The 19,260-nt window shown below is 43.5% G+C and overlaps 2 non-coding genes across 2 annotated transcripts; one reads left to right on the forward strand and one right to left on the reverse strand.

Moving 5' to 3' along the window:
- Positions 1 to 528: 528 nt before the first annotated feature.
- On the reverse strand, positions 529 to 635 carry LOC120281135. The gene has a single exon (XR_005542501.1). It is a non-coding gene; the product is annotated as a small nucleolar RNA R71 (small nucleolar RNA).
- A 10,127-nt stretch (positions 636 to 10,762) lies between these two features.
- On the forward strand, positions 10,763 to 10,868 carry LOC120281374. Its single transcript, XR_005542553.1, has one exon. It is a non-coding gene; the product is annotated as a small nucleolar RNA R71 (small nucleolar RNA).
- Positions 10,869 to 19,260: the final 8,392 nt, after the last annotated feature.

The raw sequence follows: 19,260 nt of genomic DNA on the forward strand, positions 1-19,260 counted from the left end.
TAGGTTATGACCCGAGGGAATCCCTCAATATTGATTGAAGGAGATCCTGAGCTTGAACGTACACTTAGAAGAAAAGGGACAGAGCCTGTGCAAGAACAGTCTAGTTTAGCTGATTTGGAAGTAGAAGGATCTGAAAACATGGCAGAACAGAATGAGCAACATCGGACATTATCAGATTATGCCAGACCTTCAGTGTTGGGGACACAATCGAGCATTGTGCATCCCCCGATCACATCTCAGAACTTTGAGCTGAAGCCAACATTCATCCATATGTTGCAGCAATCCGCACAGTTCAATGGTTTGGCCGATGAGGATCCAAACAATTATATAGAGAGTTTTCTCGAGGTGTGTGATATGCTAAAGATAAACAGAGTGACGGGTGATGCCATCAAGTTGAGAGCCTTCCCATTTTCCCTAAAGGGGAGAGCAAAGCAGTGGCTAAACTCATTACCTAGAGCATCAATTACCACATGGGAAGAGATGGTAGAAGCTTTTCTTGCCCGTTATTTTTCTCCCAAAAAATCAGCAAAGCTTAGGAATGAGATCTCATCCTTTGTTCAGTTGGAATTGGAGTCTCTATTCGAGACATGCGAAAGGTTCAAGGAACTCCTGAGAAAGTGCCCTCAACACGAATTTCCGGAGTGGATGATTGTTCAGACCTTTTACAACGGTTTGAATCCGAGTAGAAGGCAACTCTTGGATGCGGCAGCCGGAGGTACCTTAGGTAGTAAGACCCCAGATGAGGCCTGTCAGTTAATTGAAGAAATGGGGCTAAACAGCTACCAATGGAATGCTAGGGAGAAGAAAAAGGTGGCCGGTCTCCATGAAATAGATGCGTTAACTTTATTGGCGGCTCAAGTGAAAAATTTGAGTAAGAAGTTAGGTCTTCTAACTTCAAATAGAGTGGCGTCCGTGACTAATTGCACCGGGTGTGGTGGAGGACATGCTCCCTCCGATTGCCCGATCTCTATTGGTGATGTTTCTTCGGTGGAGAATGTTGATTTTGTAGGTAATGGCATGAGACCTCAAGGAAACCCATATAGCAATACCTACAATTCAGGTTGGAAGAATTATCCCAATTTCTCATGGAGCAATCAGGGTCGACAAAAGGCCATGGGGCCACCGGGTTTCCAACAACAACAACAAGCACCTCAGGTGGAAAACAGAGTCTCAGGTATGGAAACCCGAATGAATGACTTAGAGAAGCAGTTAACTAGATTTGTGCAATCTACAAATACAAGGTTTGAATCAGTTGAGGCTACACTTCACAACCACACCGCCTCTTTGTATAACCTTGAAAATCAGGTGGTGTAAATTGCGAAGTCTCTTTCTGAAAGGCCACATGGAAGCTTACCGAGCAATACAGAGACCAACTCTAGAGAGCATGTGAAGGTGATCACTTTGAGAAATGGTCATGAGATTGAAGGTAGGCTTCTGAGTGAGAAGCCAAAAGAACACACATCCGAGGTTATAGAGGTGGAAGAGGGAACAAGCAAAGAGAAAGAGGTGGCACCCCCACTTTTCAAGCCAAGAATCCCTTATCCCTCTAGATTGAAGAATGACCAAGGGGATGAACAGTACAAGAAGTTCCTGAGTTTGTTCAAGCAACTCCACATCAATATTCCTTTCGTTGAGGCATTAGCCCAAATGCCTAAGTATGCGAAGTTCTTGAAAGACTTGTTGACTAACATGAGGAAATTGGAGGAAAGTGCTTCAGTGATTTTAGATGCTTCATGCTCGGCGGTATTGCAAAAAAACATGCCGAACAAGAAGAAGGACCCGGGAAGCTTCATCATTCCGTGTAATATTGGCAATCTAGGTGAGGAAATGGAATTGGCGGACTCAGGGGCCAATGTCAATGTTATGCCATACACCTTCTTTCAAAAGCTAGGCTTGGGCGAGCCTAGGCCTACTCGGATGACTTTGCAACTAGCGGACCGAACAGTACGACATCCGAGAGGCATCATTGAAGACGTGCTTGTCAAGGTGGACAAGTACATTTTTTCGGTTGACTTTGTAGTGATAGCCGTCGATGAGGATACGGATGTACCTTTGATACTTGGGAGACAGTTCTTGCGGACTTCTAAGGCATTTATTGACATGGACGGCGGAGAGCTAACTTTGAGGGTTGGAGATGACAAGCTCACATACCGCCTTGCTGAAGCCATGCGGCATTCTATTGTTTTCGATGATACTTTATACTTTCTAGACACTACTGATGAGATTGTTGATGAATACATGCTGGAAATGTTTCAATCCGGACCCATACGAGGGTTTGTTCGACCAAGAGGAGGATTATGAAGAAGTAATGATGCTTGGTGCAACTGAAGAAGTACCATCTACCCCGGGATCTTGAAGAAGGTGCTCCGGAAAATGAAGAGGGCTAGGAGACGCCACCGGAAACACTCCAAGTCTGTTGGAGACGTACGTGAACCAAAGAAGTTGGATGAATCATTGTTAGGTGGCCCGAAGCTCGATAATTCACATTCTACCCTCAAGAGACTATGCACATCATGCTTTCAGGCTATGGGTAAGAGGGCAACTTTCATTCATGAACCCCAGTGAGGTAGGACAAGGTACGTCAAGCTTAGTGACGTTAAACAAGCGCTTCTTTGGAGGTAACCAAAGTGTTTACTATTTTCTTATCTTCTAGTTTAGTTTGTTTGCATGAATAAATTGTTAAGTGTTGGTGTCTTGATTTTTAGATGCTTGTGCTGAGATTTTATTGTGAACTTTGAATATTTATCGTGTGTTTTCATGTGGAATTGGCGAAGTTATATCATTTGAGCTTTATTTCATGTTTTTTTCGCTGGTAAAGCTCGCATATTAGGGCAGGCTCTGAGTGTGTAAACATGTTCATAAACTTTCTGCAGAGCCTGCAGGTTTTTCTAAGGCATCCAGTGAAAATGCACGGCCGTGTGGAATTTCTACACGCCCGTGGATTTGTATTGAGAGCTCATCCAGAGAAGGCACAGGGGCGTGTAGCTGCCCCTGTGAACGACCATGTGACTGTCACACGCCCGTGGGTAATTTTCTCATGGGCGTATGAATTCCTGCAGAGTTGGGCGGATTATCCCGAGAGCACACAGGGTCGTGGACTCGCCCCTGTGGGCGACCTTGTGAACCACACACGGGCGTGGGTAAATTCCACACGCCCGTGCGAAATGCTGCAGAGGAGTTCTCTCCATCCCGAGAAAACACAGGGGCGTGTGGATGCCCCTGTGAGTTGGGCATGTGAATGTCCACACCCCTGCGGAATTTCCGCACGGGCGTGTAGAACACTTGGCAATTTTCTCGGATGTTCAGGGAAGCCACTGGGACATGCGGCTGCCCCTGTGAGTCAGGCTCATGGGCGTGGGTATTTTCTGCACGCCCGTGCGAGAGCAGTCAGAGTCGAAGGAATGTTTTCCCGAGAGGGCAGAGGGGCGTGTGTACTGATCGCTTCCCCGCAAGTGTACGGGATCACCAAGTAATACCTCGTGCAAAGACACGAGGATCGTATTCCACGGGGCTAAGGATCTCCTATTACTCCTTCTCGAGCTATTATCTAGCCTAAGATCTTAAGTGATGGATTTTACTCTACTAAATACAAATAAAACTAAACACAAGATTTGCTAGCAAATTAGAGAGAACAAGCAATAAGCAAGCAAGAGAATCAATGAAGTGCAAAGGCCTATGGATGTGGATCCCCTTGAGCGGTTATCATGCAACATGGATGATGATTTAAAGATGCAAGGGTAAATTGGACCATGAGATTCCAAGATTAGAACAACCCCAATTTCTCGGCGATTAAACCCTAATCCCATACGAACATAGATAGGAATTTCTTCCAAATCTACATTCCTATGATTGCATTAAGTACAAGGAAATCTCGCTTAGGAATAAACCTACTCTTCTTCGGATTAAACCTACATGGAGGGCTACCAAACACCCGATTTCTTGGCGTGATGATACAAGTATCCCCTTCTAATCCATTCATGACCTAATACATGCGAGCAAGTCACATCTACATGCATCATTCATAAAAGAGCTACGGATTTCTCCTTGGTGTAACACTTAGCATGAAAACAATGGATTAATCTCAAACATACCCAAGCATAGAATTAACAAGTAATCATCCAAAATACATGATAAAACCCCCCCAAGGTTCACCAACACCCGGTGGCCTTGGGGGTCTAGTGTGTCATCATCTCATATCAAAGCATACAATGAAGCAAAACATGAAACAAAGACATAGTATGACACTCCCTAGATGAAATGGTGAAGGTTGAGGCGAGAATATGCCGAATGACGCTTCCCCCGCCAAAGGAATGCCGAATGACGCTTCCTCTAGCCGCGGTTCTCCTTCCTTCAAGTCGTGATCGATCTCCCCTTTGAATGATGTTGCCTTCTTGCCTTGAGAGCCTTGGACCTTTGGCTTCAATGATCTTCTAGCTTTCTCGCCTTCTTTCTCCTCCCCAAGGTCGCCCAAGATCTCCCCAATGATCTCCCAAAAGTCGGCCAGCAAAAAGTCCTTTAATCAGCCCTAAAAGTGAGTATATATACCCCCGAGGGCATACGGGCCGTATAGGGGGTCGTATGGGGGTCGTATAGCACTTTCGAGAAACCCTAGATTCAGCTTTCCATACAGGGGTGCATACGGCCTCCATACCACCCCGTATACTTGGGTAGTATGGAAATCCGGGACGAGAACACCAAATCAATCCATCGCTACGATGCATACTGCCCCCATCTTTGGGTAGTATGGGGGTAGTATGAAATTCTCTTTTTCTTCTCTTTTTGCCAAAAATGATATCTTCTTGTTCTCCATGGCTTCCATATGCCCTACAAAGCAAATAATAGAGCGATTAAGCGTGAAACAGGGCATCAAACCTCACAAAATACATGCAAAGTGCATACGATATATATATGAAAACACCTACATTTAGACACTTATCAAACATCCCCACACTTAAGCGTTGCTTGTCCCCTAGCAAACAACTCATGAAAAACAAAGAAACCGAGAAGTGGCTAAATGCAATACCTCTGGCTCAAGCAAATATAAGATTCCAAAAGCAAAGGATAATGAAACATAAATGTTGAGTTATAGTCATTAAGCATAATAAAAATATCCTGTCTCACCCCTAATATGTATGTGCGTGTAAGTGAATCCTTTATCTCATTTGCCCTGATATGGTCTAGCTCAAGGACTTCAATCAGTACAGCTCTAGATGCTAATCACTCCACATACCAAGAATACTAAGTCTTAAACTACTAAGTGCTACTTCAATGGCCAAGTAAGATCCTTCTAATTCTATAGCTTGAAACTAAATCCTTTTTCTTTTCAAAACCTTTGGTAGGTACTCAAAAAAGATCACTAGGGTTTTTTTATTTTCAACTCAATATTCAACATTTTCGAGTCCGACTAACGTAGGCGCATCAAAAATCATTTTTAAAAATCTTTATAGAGGATGCACATGCTTTGGTTAGGCACAAGAGCCACCCAACTACTCGATTCTGAGTCTACATAGACGCATTCATGCTTCATTAGCGGAGGAATCTCGACATAGACTCATTTTCACTTTCACTCTTACCCTAGATCATATCTTCAGAGTACACTACATGCCATAAAACTCGGATTAGCTCAACAAGACTTAGAAGTTCTTAAGAAAACATTAAAGGATAGAACTTAGTATTCTAAGGCCAAGTACTCAAAGTAGTGTGTTAAGCATACAAGAGAGTTAGAGTAGTCACATTGGCTATTCCCAGGGCATCGACAAAAAATTTGGTGCACAAGACAATACTATGGGGTGAAACACGATTCAATAAAGCATAGAAACAAATAACTCACATCAATCATTAATCCAAGCTAAAAGAATCTTACAAGAATGAATAAAGCCATCATTGGTAACACTAGCATGTAAACAATGTTCCTAAAACATGAAATGCACCCATCCCCACACTTAGTGTTGTACATTGCCCTCAATGTACACTAATCATGAAAAACATGCAAGAAGGGCCAATGCAAATAATAATAGAGGAGGGCGAAAAACAGAACTTCCCCGGTTTATCTTGTGTTCGTCGTGAGGTGCGACTCGACAAAAGGTGTGGTGAGCAATACACGTCTTGTCCGACCTCCATTTAAAAACTAAGAAAGCTCACCAAATTCCCTCAATGCCCTGCGAGGCAAAACGGGGACATCATCATTCCACAAAAATTCACAAATACAAACACAAGGGAGAGACTAGGGAAAAGTCAACAAAATACATAGATGAAAACAAAATAAAGTTCAACACAAAGAGTTGGGAGGAAGAGGTCCATGCCAACTCAACAAAACAAAAACATAATACAGAACAAAATAAAGTAAAGTAGATAAAAAGTGTTCATGCTCAAACGATCCGCTACTCATCACAATCTGGTGCTGGCGGTGGTGGCATGGTGGCAGAAGGAGTATGCGAGGTAGAACCATAGTATGAGGTAATGAAACGGTGAAAATCTGCCTCAAGTCGGCGCTGTCCCTCAAGGACCTGGTGAAGCTGGTCACGGATCTCATGCTGCTCTGACGCATGCCTACGAATCTCTCCCTCAATCCCCTCGGGTCTCATGTCGAGTCGGGTAATGAAGTAGTACCGGGGGTAGGAATAGGTGTGCCCTCAGGCTCTGACTCTGTGTGCTCTGTCGGCCGCTGACTAGACTCACCAGTGGCTTGGTCTTTGTGGGGGCCTGCCCTCATGCGCTCAGCAACCACCAAGCCAATCGCCCGTATGTGTGCCTTCCTGAGGGGTGCCGTACCTCCTACAATAGTCATGCCTCGCGTCTGCTCAAACAAACCCATGCCACGGATCAATCTGGTCACATAGGGCCCAATAAAGATAGCTCCCAATCGAGTATACGAGCCCTGGTGAAGGAATGCATCAGCGACAAGGAAGCCAAGGTGAGTAGTGTGCCTCTCAAAGATGCCATACATCGTAAAGATATCGGATTGGGTGACCACCCCTTGCTATCGGGTCCGGCCCCCAAAGAGAGCGGGCAATCAAGGCATGAATGAATCTATGTGCCGGGTCGATCATGCGTGAGGCCTTTCGGGTCGTATCTTCACCCGCCAAAGTCACCCAATAGTTGCTCCTACCCACCTCACTCGGGAAATCAAGCTTAAGACGTTTGCGGGCATGGATTTGATAAAATCATCATCATATATCCCCAAGTACTTGGCAAAAGTCCAAATGATGCATAGTGCGCTTCCTTCCAAAAAAAGCTTGAAAAGCGGATGGTGACAATCTTCTTATTCGCATACGATTCTCCATCTTGTCGCGCCTCAAATGTACTCAAGACCTCCAAGGTTAATTGACGGAAGGTTGGCTCGTTAATGGCAAAGAGTTTATCCCAACAATTGTGTGAGAGCCAATTCCGCACTTGACTTGCAAAACCCAAGGTTGTCCACAAGTTCCCAATCAAGATAGCACAAAGTCCCGAATGGTTTTGTCTTCAATCTATCATATCTCTCGATGGTGGGACAATTTGAAGACGGGTTCATCGGGTGTAGAGGATGGTTCGGTAGTTCTTGGGCGCTTGGAGGCGAGCCTTTTAGTGTTAGGCATCCCTACAATGAAGAAAAAAACTTTGATCAAGCTCAAAGGGATACAAGATAACTCAAAAATAACATGGTAGAGATAGAGGAGACTAATAAAAAATTGGGTTTTTAGGACCATACGGCCGTATGGGGGGCTGTATGGTCACTATTCACTACGGCAAGAGTCTCCCCTATACTCATGGAATCAAAAAAATTTGTACATAAATTTGAATGAAAAATGCATTCACAACATTCACATCATCCAAATCAAGCAAATTGCTAAAAGAAATTCCATGCAAAAGTCTCAAGAATGCCCAAAAAAATGGAAAAGAATAAAAACTAGGGGCATTGAAAAAGCATACCGATGAAACCTTGAGAAAACAAGCTTTAAACTCGGGTAAGATCACTAGATCGAAGTCTCCAATGGATTGGGAGAAGTTTTTGGAAGAAAAATGAAGATATTCGGCCAAGAATCGAGAGAGAAAAGAGAGAAAATTTCGGTGGAGTTGAAGAGAAATGAGAGGTGGAAGAGAGAGAGAGAATGAGAGGTCTTAAAGGGGGAAGCCCCGCCACCATACGGCCCCCATACGACCCCGTGTGGAGGCCCAGTATAAAGTGGGTAGATTCCCTCGGCCGAGACACCCGACCCGACTTGGACGGCCCCTCATACGGGGTCGTATGGGGGCCGTCCAAGTGAGCACAAAGCCATCCGGATCGGCTCTGTGGTCAGCTTAGACGCCCTCCATACGGCCCAGTATGGCCGTAAACCTTTAAAGGCCAATCAAAAACATGAAAACCTGCCTCAAATGATGTAAAAATGAAAAAGAAAACTTGACGACTTCTCCAAAAACGACTAAAATGAATAAAACGACGATCTAGCACATAAATTAACACCTACACATGTGTTTCTCAAGAAGTTGCACAAATATACCACAACAAAAATGATGAGAGCAATGTGCCAAGTGTATGAGCATGAACTTATTCACAAGCAAACAAGTCTAAGAAATACAAAAATTAAAATGAACTAAGAACTAAGAATACGGAAAATGCAAACAAATGCCCCCGAATGCTTGGGTTGCCTCCCAAGAAGCGCTTGTTTAACGTCACGAGCCTGACGTACCTTGTTCCTTACCTCATGGGGGTTCAAACAATTTGAAGCCACCCCCGGTTTCCCTTGTAGTGTTGCTTCTTCCCGGTAGATTGAATGACAACATTGAAAATACCTCGAATTGTTCATGAGTGGAGAGGGGTGAAAAATTTACCTTTCCTCCATGGGATGTGGGAGGATGAAGCTTGTTACCTTTCTTTTTTCTCCCATGGATCTCCCTCCACATTCTCTTCATAAATGATTCTTTTTTTTCTTTTTCTTTAGCATTAGTACAGGATACCCTCTCTTTTGGTGGCTTCAAATTATGAATTAGAGGATGACGATGAGGTTCTTCTTCTTCTTCGTTCTCCAACTCCCCCAAATATTCATCCAAAGGATTTAAAGAGAGCACCTCCTGCACACAATCAGAAATCAACCTATCAGTTTCATCAACGAAATAAAGTGTGTCATCATGATCTAATGAATGTTTCATGGCAGCTGGCAAAGTGTACACCACTTCCTCTTCTCCAACTCTTAATGTCAACTTCCCTCCTTTCAAGTCAATTAAGGCACCCGAGGTGCTGAGGAATGGTCGGCCAAGAATTAGTGGTATCTCCACATCTTCATCTATGTCCATGATGACAAAGTCCACTGGAAAAACAAATTTATCCACTCGCACAATCACATCTTCGACAATCCCACGAGGTTTTCTTGTTGATCGATCTGCCAACTGTAAGGTCATCCTCGTGGGCCTTAATTCATCCAGGCCAAGATTCAAATACATGGTGTAGGGCATGACGTTTATGCTAGCCCCCGAGTCCGCTAGAGCATTCTCTTGGACTCCACCTTCAAGCATGCATGGAATAATGAAACTACCCGGATCTATCAACTTTTGTGGGAGCTTCTTTTCTAGAATAGCCGAGCAATTCCCCGTAAGTGCAATCGTGCCTTCTTCTTCCAACTTTCTCTTGTTTGTGAGGAGCTCCTTTAGAAACTTGGCATATTTCGGCATTTGAGTCAACGCTTCAACTATCGGGATGTTCAAATGAAGTTGTTTGAAGATGTTGATGAATTTTCTGAAGTGAACATCCTCCTTGTCAATCTTCAATCTTGTTGGATAGGGGATCGGAGGCTTGTACTCGGATGATTTTGGTGGTCCTTGTTGTTGGAACTTGTCATTTATGCCCAGATTTTTGTCTTCACTATTTTCTTCAACTAGCTTGGGGTCTTCCCCGAAGGCTACCCCACTTTTCCTGACACTTGGGTCAACTTCGACCCTTGTCTCCACTTGCCTCCCGCTTCTAAGAGCAATGACCTTTAAGTGCTCTCTTGGATTGTCTTCTGTGTTGCTTGGAAGACAACCTAGAGGACGTTCAGAATGTGCCTTCGCGAGCTCCCCCACTCGATGCTCAAGAGATTTCACAGAAGCTTGGAGGTTTCTTAAAACAGATCCTATTTCACCGAACTGCTCGGCGTGCTGAGTGAGTTGAGCATTCACCTTGCCAAATTGTGCATCCATGCTACTAGTTGGATTATTGAACCTGTCATTGGTACTGAGCATGAACTTGGCAAGGATCTCTTCAGTGGAAAACTTCTTCTCAACGGCCGGTTGTTGAAATTGAGATCCTTGAGGTGGTGCACCTCTTTGTTGTTGTTGGCCTTGGTTCCATGAAAAATTTGGGTGGTTCTTCCAACCTGGATTGTAAGTTGAACTATATGGGTTCCCTTGATTGCGTTGGCCCCCAATGTAGTCCACATTCTCAACGGATGCAACAGACGAGCTAGCAATCGGACATTGGGCCGCACCGTGGCCACCACCGCAAGTACTACAACTTAGCACCGATTTGGGCCTTGAACTACTGCCCATAAGAAGATCAATCTTTTAAGTCAACACGTCAACCTTTGCGGCTAAGGCATTATCACTACTTACTTCATAAAGCCCAGCAGTCTTTTGTGAAGATCCCCTTGAGGCCCAATGTGATTCATTGCTTGCCATTGACTCAAGTAATTGCTCGGCCTCATCGGGGTACTTGTTGCTAAGGGAACCGCCCGCCGTGGCATCAATGAGATGGCGAGTAGCATAATTTAGCCCATTGTAAATGATTTGTACACGCATCCATGAAGCAAAACCATGGTGGGGGCACCTTCTAAGGAGATCCTTGAATCTCTCATAAGCTTCAAACAATGTTTCGGACTCCCTTGTTTAAAGGCTGAAATTTCTTGCCTCAACTTCGCCGCTTTGCTTTAGCGGAAAAATATCTTCCGAGGAACTTCTCCACCATGTCCTTCCATGTTTTTAATAGATCCCGGAGACAATGAGGTAAGCCAACGATAAGCTCCATCTCTCAAACTGAATGGAAATAGTCTCAAACGGATAGCATCGTCCGATACCCCATTGATCTTGAATGTAGAGCAAATTTGGAGGAACCGGGAAAGGTGGTCATGCACGTCCTCATGGGCAAGACCATTGAATTGGACTGAATTTTGGATCATGCCGATTGTACTTGCTTTAATTTCAAAGTTGTTGGATGCCACTGACGGTGCTTGAACACTGAACTCATCACCCGTGAATTGGGGTCTCTCATATTCGGATAAAGTACGTCATTCTTCGGCCATGATTGTAGACACTCTATCCTCAATTTCGATGTTCTGTGTACCCGACCCTTCACCAACTTCTCTCAATCTCCGACGCAAAGTTCTTTCAATTTCACTATCCGGTGTAATCAAAAGCGACGGATTCGACCGTGTCATGCACAGTACCTTGCACAACCAAGAAAAAATGATAGAGAGTTAAGATCAAGGGAAAAGAAAAACAACAAATGAGTAAAGAATGAAATGGCTAGAGTAATAATCTAAAAGTTTCCTAGAATTCCTTAATGGTCCCCGGCAACGGCGCCAAAAACTTGATCGCTTCCCCGCAAGTGTACGGGATCGCCAAGTAATACCTCGTGCAAAGACACGAGGATCGTATTCCACGGGGCTAAGGATCTCCTATTACTCCTTCTCGAGCTATTATCTAGCCTAAGATCTTAAGTGATGGATTTTCCTCTACTAAATACAAATAAAACTAAACACAAGATTTGCTAGCAAATTAGAGAGAACAAGCAATAAGCAAGCAAGAGAATCAATGAAGTCCAAAGGCCTATGTATGTGGATCCCCTTGAGGGGTTATCATGCAACATGGATGATGATTTAAAGATGCAAGGGTAAATTGGACCATGAGATTCCAAGATTAGAACAACCCCAATTTCTCGGCGATTGAACCCTAATCCCATACGAACATAGATAGGAATTTCTTCCAAATCTACATTCCTACGATTGCATTAAGTATAAGGAAATCTTGCTTAGGAATAAACCTACTCTTCTTCGGATTAAACCTACATGGAGGGCTACCAAACACCCGATTTCTGCGTGATGATACAAGTATCCCCTTCTAATCCATTCATGACCTAATACATGCGAGCAAGTCACATCTACATGCATCATTCATAAAAAGAGCTACGGATTTCTCCTTGGTGTAACACTTAGCATGAAAAACAATGGATTAGATCTCAAACATACCCAAGCATAGAATTAACAAGTAATCATCCAAAAATACATGATAAAAACCCCCCAAGGTTCACCAACACCCGGTGGCCTTGGGGGTCTAGTGTCATCATCTCATAACAAAAGCATACAATCAAAGCAAAACATGAAACAAAGACATAGTATGACACTCCCTAGATGAAAATGGTGAAGGTTGAGGTGAGAATATGCCGAATGACGCTTCCCCCGCCAAAGGAATGCCGAATGACGCTTCCTCTAGCTGCGGTTCTCCTTCCTTCAAGTCGTGATCGATCTCCCCTTTGAATGATGTTGCCTTCTTGCCTTGAGAGCATTGGACCTTGGGCTTCAATGATCTTCTAGCTTTCTCGCCCTCTTTCTCCTCCCCAAGGTCGCCCAAGATCTCCCCAATGATCTCCCAAAAGTCGGCCAGCAAAAAGTCCTTTAATCAGCCCTAAAAGTGAGTATATATACCCCCCGAGGCATACGGGCCATATAGGGGTCGTATGGGGGTCGTATAGCACTCAGAAACCCTAGATTCGCATTCCATACGGGGTGCATACGGCCTCCATACCGCCCCGTATACTCGGTAGTATGGAAATCTGGACAGAACACCAAATCAATCCGCTGCTACAGTGCATACGGCCCCCATACTGGGTAGTATGGGGGTAGTATGAAATTCCTATTTTCTTCTCTTTTTGCCAAAATGATATCTTCTTGTTCTCCATGGCTTCCATATGCCCTACAAAGCAAATAATAGACGATTAAGCGCGAAACGGGCATCAAACCTCACAAAATACATGCAAAAGTGCATACGATATATATATGAAAACACCTACATTTAGACACTTATCATGTACGCCCCTGTGGCTCTCTTGTAATGAGGCGTACGAGCGTGGGCAATTTCCACACGCCCGTGTGGATGCACAAAATTCCAAGAGACGCGATTTTTTCCTTAAAAAAAACCTTGTGAACCATCTCATTACTCATCTCCAGTCGCCTAAAAACTACTTCTGATCATCTTCTCGATCGATCACTGTTGTTTTGGAGGATTTTTCTTCGCATACCGTGCCGATTTTTAGAGTTTTCACATTTATTTCATCGGTAACCTTTTTTCTTCGCCAACTCTTGTTTTTTGTAGATTAAATGTCTTCATGAGCACGAATTTTCATTTAACAATGCATGGTGTATGTTTAGAAAGCTTCTAGAAGCGTTTTTAAAGTTAAGTTTTTGAGAATTATTGTGCACCCGTGCGGTTTTTTTTCACGCCCTGGAGATCCACACGAGCATGGGTAGTTTCCACAGGCCCGTGTGGAATTCTGCAGTACACTGTTCTTGAGCCTCTTTGATCATTCTCTTTTTTGTTTTTTTGTATTATAGGTATGGTACCGCGAGTGAGGAAGAACAAAGTTAAGCATCTCAGAGTCACCCCACCCGAGCTAATACACATGGATTTCTCAAACCCCGAGCATCAGGCTCGATTTGAGAAACTTTCAGCACTTGGTTTTGGTCAGACTCGTTTTGTGGATTTGCAAGTGCTATGAGATGTTCAGCGGGGTGACCAGCTAGCTGATGAGATTGATGAGATGCTAGTAGTAGGAAGCTGGAGGAGGCTACTGACGATCAGTGAGCCAGCTTACCGCACATTGACGCTTGAGGTTTTAGCGTCTTTTGAGTTTCATCTGATGCATGGGAGATTTGACACTATGGAGGCTATACAATTTCGGGCATTCGGACATCCATTTTCCATGAGTTTCACTGAGTTTTTTTATTCGGATGGGCCTGTACGATGCTGCATATACAGGTATAGTGGAGTATGGACGTTTACCTGCGGATTTTCTAGTATCAGTGACTCCACATCATGTGTATAGGATTCTGTGTGGACATGGGAAGTATGAACCGAGGATTTCAATGGCCACTAGCCTATCCCGGTTGAGCTACAGGTATTTGCACACGATTATCAGTAGGTCTGTGTCTGGTCGAGCCGATAACACAGCTGCTCTGACCATGCAGGATTTGCTCTTTTTATACTCCATGGCCCGCAATATGCCGATTCACTTGGGGCGTATATTAATGGATATTCTGAGGTACCAGGTTCAGTCTGCGAGAGTGGGTTTATTATTTGCTGGCCCTTACATCACCAGGCTCATCTTGGGAATGGGTTTGGGGGATGCTTTACGTGGTGTTGAGAGGACATTTGTGCCTACCCCTCTTGCGTTTGAGACGATCAGGATGATGGGATTGGTATGGAGATGTGGGCCAGGGGTCTATATTATTGCTACAGCTACCCCAGAGACCGCCAGGAGCAGAGGAGATACTATGGAGGGTTCCCAACAGATTCCCAGATCCCTCGAAGCACAAGGGTCCTCGAGCTTATGACCGTATTGAGAGGCTTGAGAGTGATGTGGGTGAGATTCGGACCGAGATAGCGGAACTCCGAGCTATCTAGGCAGTGCAGTACACTGAGATGTCAGACCATTTCTACATGATACAGCGGCTACTGATGGGTAGGCCACTGGTTCCCCCACCACCTCCTCCGGCATCTTCCTCACCACTTCCACTAGCACCCTTCGATTTAGCACCACCAGCAGCAGTAGTAGTTGAGCCAGAGGACGACGCCAACACCTGACTTTTATTTCTTTTACTTTTATGCATTTCATTTTAGACTTGTTCACTCAGAAAGGATTCTCCTTCTGAGTTTATTTTCATTTTGCATCTCGAGTTGTATTCCTTGCTTTATCTTTTATATACTCGGGTCGATTTTGTCTTTATTGAGCTTCACTGAACCCCCTCGTGTATGCGTGCAGATGGTCTTGTCATCTTGGGAATTGAGACTTTATCATGGGCACGGCCAAGGTGCTTCGGCACTTGCCCGTGTGAGCTTCATAACCCATCGGAACATTACTCCCAAGGACTTAGCTCCATCAAACGCGACACTAGGAGTCAGGGGAGTATTGTTTTGATTGCTTCTCCCTCATATATTCTTCATTAATATATATTTTTTAAGTGAGCTTGAATATGTACATTGGGGACAATGTACAACTTAAGTGTGGGGGGGGGGATGTTTCATAGTGCACACATCTTTTTTATTGTTCTTGATTGATATACATGCTCACATAGCCAATGGCGGTTCACCTTAGTTACAATGATTGTATTCTTGAGTTTAGGAGAAATTTCAACATTGAATGTTTTCATGATCTAGTCCTTGCTTGAATTTCTAGGAATTTTTAACCGATTTACACTCAGTGCACTACTCACTCTTTAAACTCTATTGGAAACTCATGTTCGATGTTAAAGGGACTAGTTATAGTTGTTTCTTGTGTTAAATTCTGAAAAAAAAAGTTTTATTGTTTATTTGTGCTTGTTGGGTGGAAAGAGCTACCACCTATGAAGTATAAAGCTACTCTCATAAGTCGGATACTAGCTATGCCCTAATGAGAGAAAGAGCTATCTCATAGGATGAGTGAAAGCTACCACTCCGGTAGAAAGAGCTACCACCTCGAAAGTGTTAAAGCCACTTTAGCGGCCGCTTTGGAAAGGGCTACCTTAGAGGATGTGTGAAGCTACTACCATCTTTGAAATTGTTGTCACTTTTGTAGATAAATAAGTCCCTTGTACTTAGAACTTTGAAGAGTATACCTTGGGTTGTTTTGAGTGAGTTCACACACGTACACGATTTCGGGTTTGTTATCCTTTTTGATTCAATTTTTTAGCTAGAGCTTTGATTTTTTGTATTTAATGTTGAAATTTCCCTTACTTGTAGAATGCTCTCTCTGTACACTTTGGTGAACCTAAGGCCAAGCACTTCCAATATTTCCTTCATCTATGCACAGAATGTTTAATTTTTGCTTGAGGACAAACAAAAGCTTAAGTGTGGGGAAATTTGATAAGTGCTTGTGTGATATTAATGCGAATCATTCTTTCCTTATGTTGAGCATTACTCTTCTCGGGTTTTTACACTAATATGTGTGTTTTTATGTTACTTTTGTGCAGGTAGGGTTGTGAGGCCGAGTATGAAGGAAAGAAGCCAATGTGGATCATAATACACCGATTTTGGAGGAAATCTTGGTAAGGTTCAAACGCGAAGACATAGGTCGGGTGCGAGATGCTAGAGTGTGTGCCAACCTCCTCGTATTTGAGTTAGCACAACCATTTGGAGGGGCACAAGGGAAGTCACACTCAAGCATTCCGACTTATGCACATAGAACAAGATCTCCGCCAATTTGTCCTTCATTAAAGAAGCAAGTGATCCACGACGTGAACGTGTGCCCGTTTGCGTTACCCAGATGAAAGCATGGATTCGGGAAGCTATTCAGGCCGGATACTGAAGCAAAATACTATAGCAGCACTGTTCATAGCCGGCCGAGAAAATATGAATTCAGAGAATCCACACGGGCGTGTGGAAATTATACACGCCCGTGTGGAAATTCCGCATGGGCATGTGAAAAATCCACAGACCCGTGTGTTCGCCAGATTCCAGTCCTATTTAAAGCCGATTCAGCCCCGATTTCAGCATTCTTTTCTCCATCTTTTCCCCAACTGAGAGAGGGTTTCGGCTAGGGTTTTGAGAGGTATTGGCTAAGGTTTTGGAGAGGTTCTATGGCTCCGACATCATCATTCCTGAGGAAGAAGGTTGGTAGGGGAGCTTCCGTCGAGGCATATCCTATACCGGACGAGGGAATCCTTGGATGACGAGTAGAGGACTTTCCACAAGACCATCGACACGACCATCGAGGGGGTTTCTCTATGGATTCATTGCTTTCACATTCTATTTCTTTGATTGTACTTAGCTCCATGGAGAGCTAAACCCCTAGTGGGTACTTGGGTATTTGTGAACCCGACGATGTATTTGTTTCATTGAATCTCTTTATTATGCTTTCAATTAATTGATGTTTGTTGTGAGTTTCAACCTTAAATGCTTGTTTGTATGAACATTTCCCCTAGAGTGACACTAGGGTTGAGAGTTCTTGTTGGTAACCTTATAAGTGAGTGACACACCACGAGCGTTAGACAAGGCTAGGATGGAGAGGGTTGAGAGGGTGAGTCGAGAGGTACTGGAGCGTCCCCTTTCCCCTCCGACATGATAAATTCTACCTCTGTTCCTCGAGTTCTTTGCGGCCATAATAGAGTGAATGGTCTAAGGGATGAACTTCCGTTGGGGCTTAGTTGCGCGTGCAACGGAGTGAAGCGTTGAGGTGATCTTAGTATCTAGGTCTTAATTGTGGTTAGGGACCTTCCACCTGGACCAAAGGGTTAGGTCAATATTTAGGAAGAGATTTATCACTTGGAATCCCTAGAGCTCATTTCAATTCTATTTGAGTGCGAGATTGAGAGGTTATCTAATCTCTTCTCCGGGACATGTATAGAGTTAGGCATAGTTGACCTTAGATTTGGGATTATATATTGAAGGATTTCCACGACTCACCATTGCATTGATTAGGAAGCATAATACAGGGTTCTTGCACTTGAAACGATTGTCCTAGGCGTAGCATTATCCGAGTACCCCTTCTTTATCGATTGCTTACCTCCTCCTTTACTCGTGCTCTCTTACTTGTTGTTTTTACTTTTGAGAATTGAATCATTTTCACACTTATCACTACTAATCTTTCACATAGCTAAGAAGCGGATTAAGTGTTTTTATTCCCTATTCCCTGTGGATTCGATACCCGCTCATCCGGGATTATTACTTTGACAAACCCGTGCACTTGCGGGATATATGCAAGGGGACCTTGTCACCTGGTCTAGCCTACTGACTTCAATCAATACAGCTCTAGATGCTAATCACTCGACATGCAAATAGTACTAAGTCTTAAAATGCTAAGTGCTACTTCAATAAACAAGTAAGATCCTTTTAAGTCGTGAACTCGAACTAACTCCCTTTTCTTTCTCAGAACCTCTAGTAGGTAGTCAAAAAGATCACTAGGGTTTTTATTTTTACTTCATTTCATCAAATATTTTTTGAGTCCGGCTAACAAAGACTGCACAAAGAAATCTTTCTAGAGGGCGGACATGCTTGTTAGGCACAAGAGCCACCCAACTACTTGATTATAGCCTACATAGATGCAATCATGCTTCATTAGTAGAGGAATACTGACATAGACTCATTTTTCTTTTCCTCTTTTCGTTTTTTTCACATTTTGTTTTCTCACATTCACACTAGATCATTTCTTCAGACTACTCTACACGCCACAAAACTAGGGCTAGGTCAACAAGACTTAGAAGTTCTTAAGAGATCATTGAAAAAAAGAACTTAGAATTCTAAGGCTAAGTACTCAAAATTGTGTGTTGAGCATATAAGAGAGTTAGAGTAGTCAAGTTGGCTATTCCCAGAGCATCAACACAAGATTCAGTGCACAAGACAATAATAGAGGTGAAACAAGATTCAATAGAGCATAATAACAAATATATAACTCGAATCAATCATTAATCCATGCTAGAAGAGTCTTACAATAATGAACAAGGTATCATGGGTAAACTAGCATGCAAATAATACCCTAGATCAAAAGATACACCCATCCCCACACCTAGTGTTGTACATTGTTCCCAATGTACACTAGCCATGAAAACATAGTAATATATACAATGAAAACAATTGAGGAGGGTGGAACAAACTTCCCGGGTTAAATCTTGTGCACACGGCGAGATATGACTTAAACAAAAGGTTTTGCAAGCTTTCCATGTCGGGTCCGGCTTCCATGAAATGTGGAGAGGCTCACCAAGCTCCCTTAATGCCCTATAAGGCATAAAGGGGCATCATCATTCCAAACAAAAATTAAGATTGCAAAAATAAAGACTAGGGAGCAGCCAAACACAAACATACTAGATAAAAGAAAGCAAAGTTCAACATAAGGTTGGTAGGGCATCACCTTCCCAACTTATTAAAATTAAACAAACACACTTGCAACAAAAGTAAAGAAACAAGCTACAAAAATAAAAACAAGTGTCCATGCTCAGAAGTGAAAGATATCATCAAAAGGTGCTGCAGATGGCGGGGGGATGGAGCAGGAAGCAACAGTGCCCTGTGAGGATGATCCACGGGAGGAGATGACAAACTGATGGAAATGCTCTGTGAGATGACGCT

The sequence above is a fragment of the Dioscorea cayenensis genome, chromosome 2 (assembly GCF_009730915.1).
Source record: "Dioscorea cayenensis subsp. rotundata cultivar TDr96_F1 chromosome 2, TDr96_F1_v2_PseudoChromosome.rev07_lg8_w22 25.fasta, whole genome shotgun sequence".
In the NCBI taxonomy this organism is placed as follows: domain Eukaryota; kingdom Viridiplantae; phylum Streptophyta; class Magnoliopsida; order Dioscoreales; family Dioscoreaceae; genus Dioscorea; species Dioscorea cayenensis.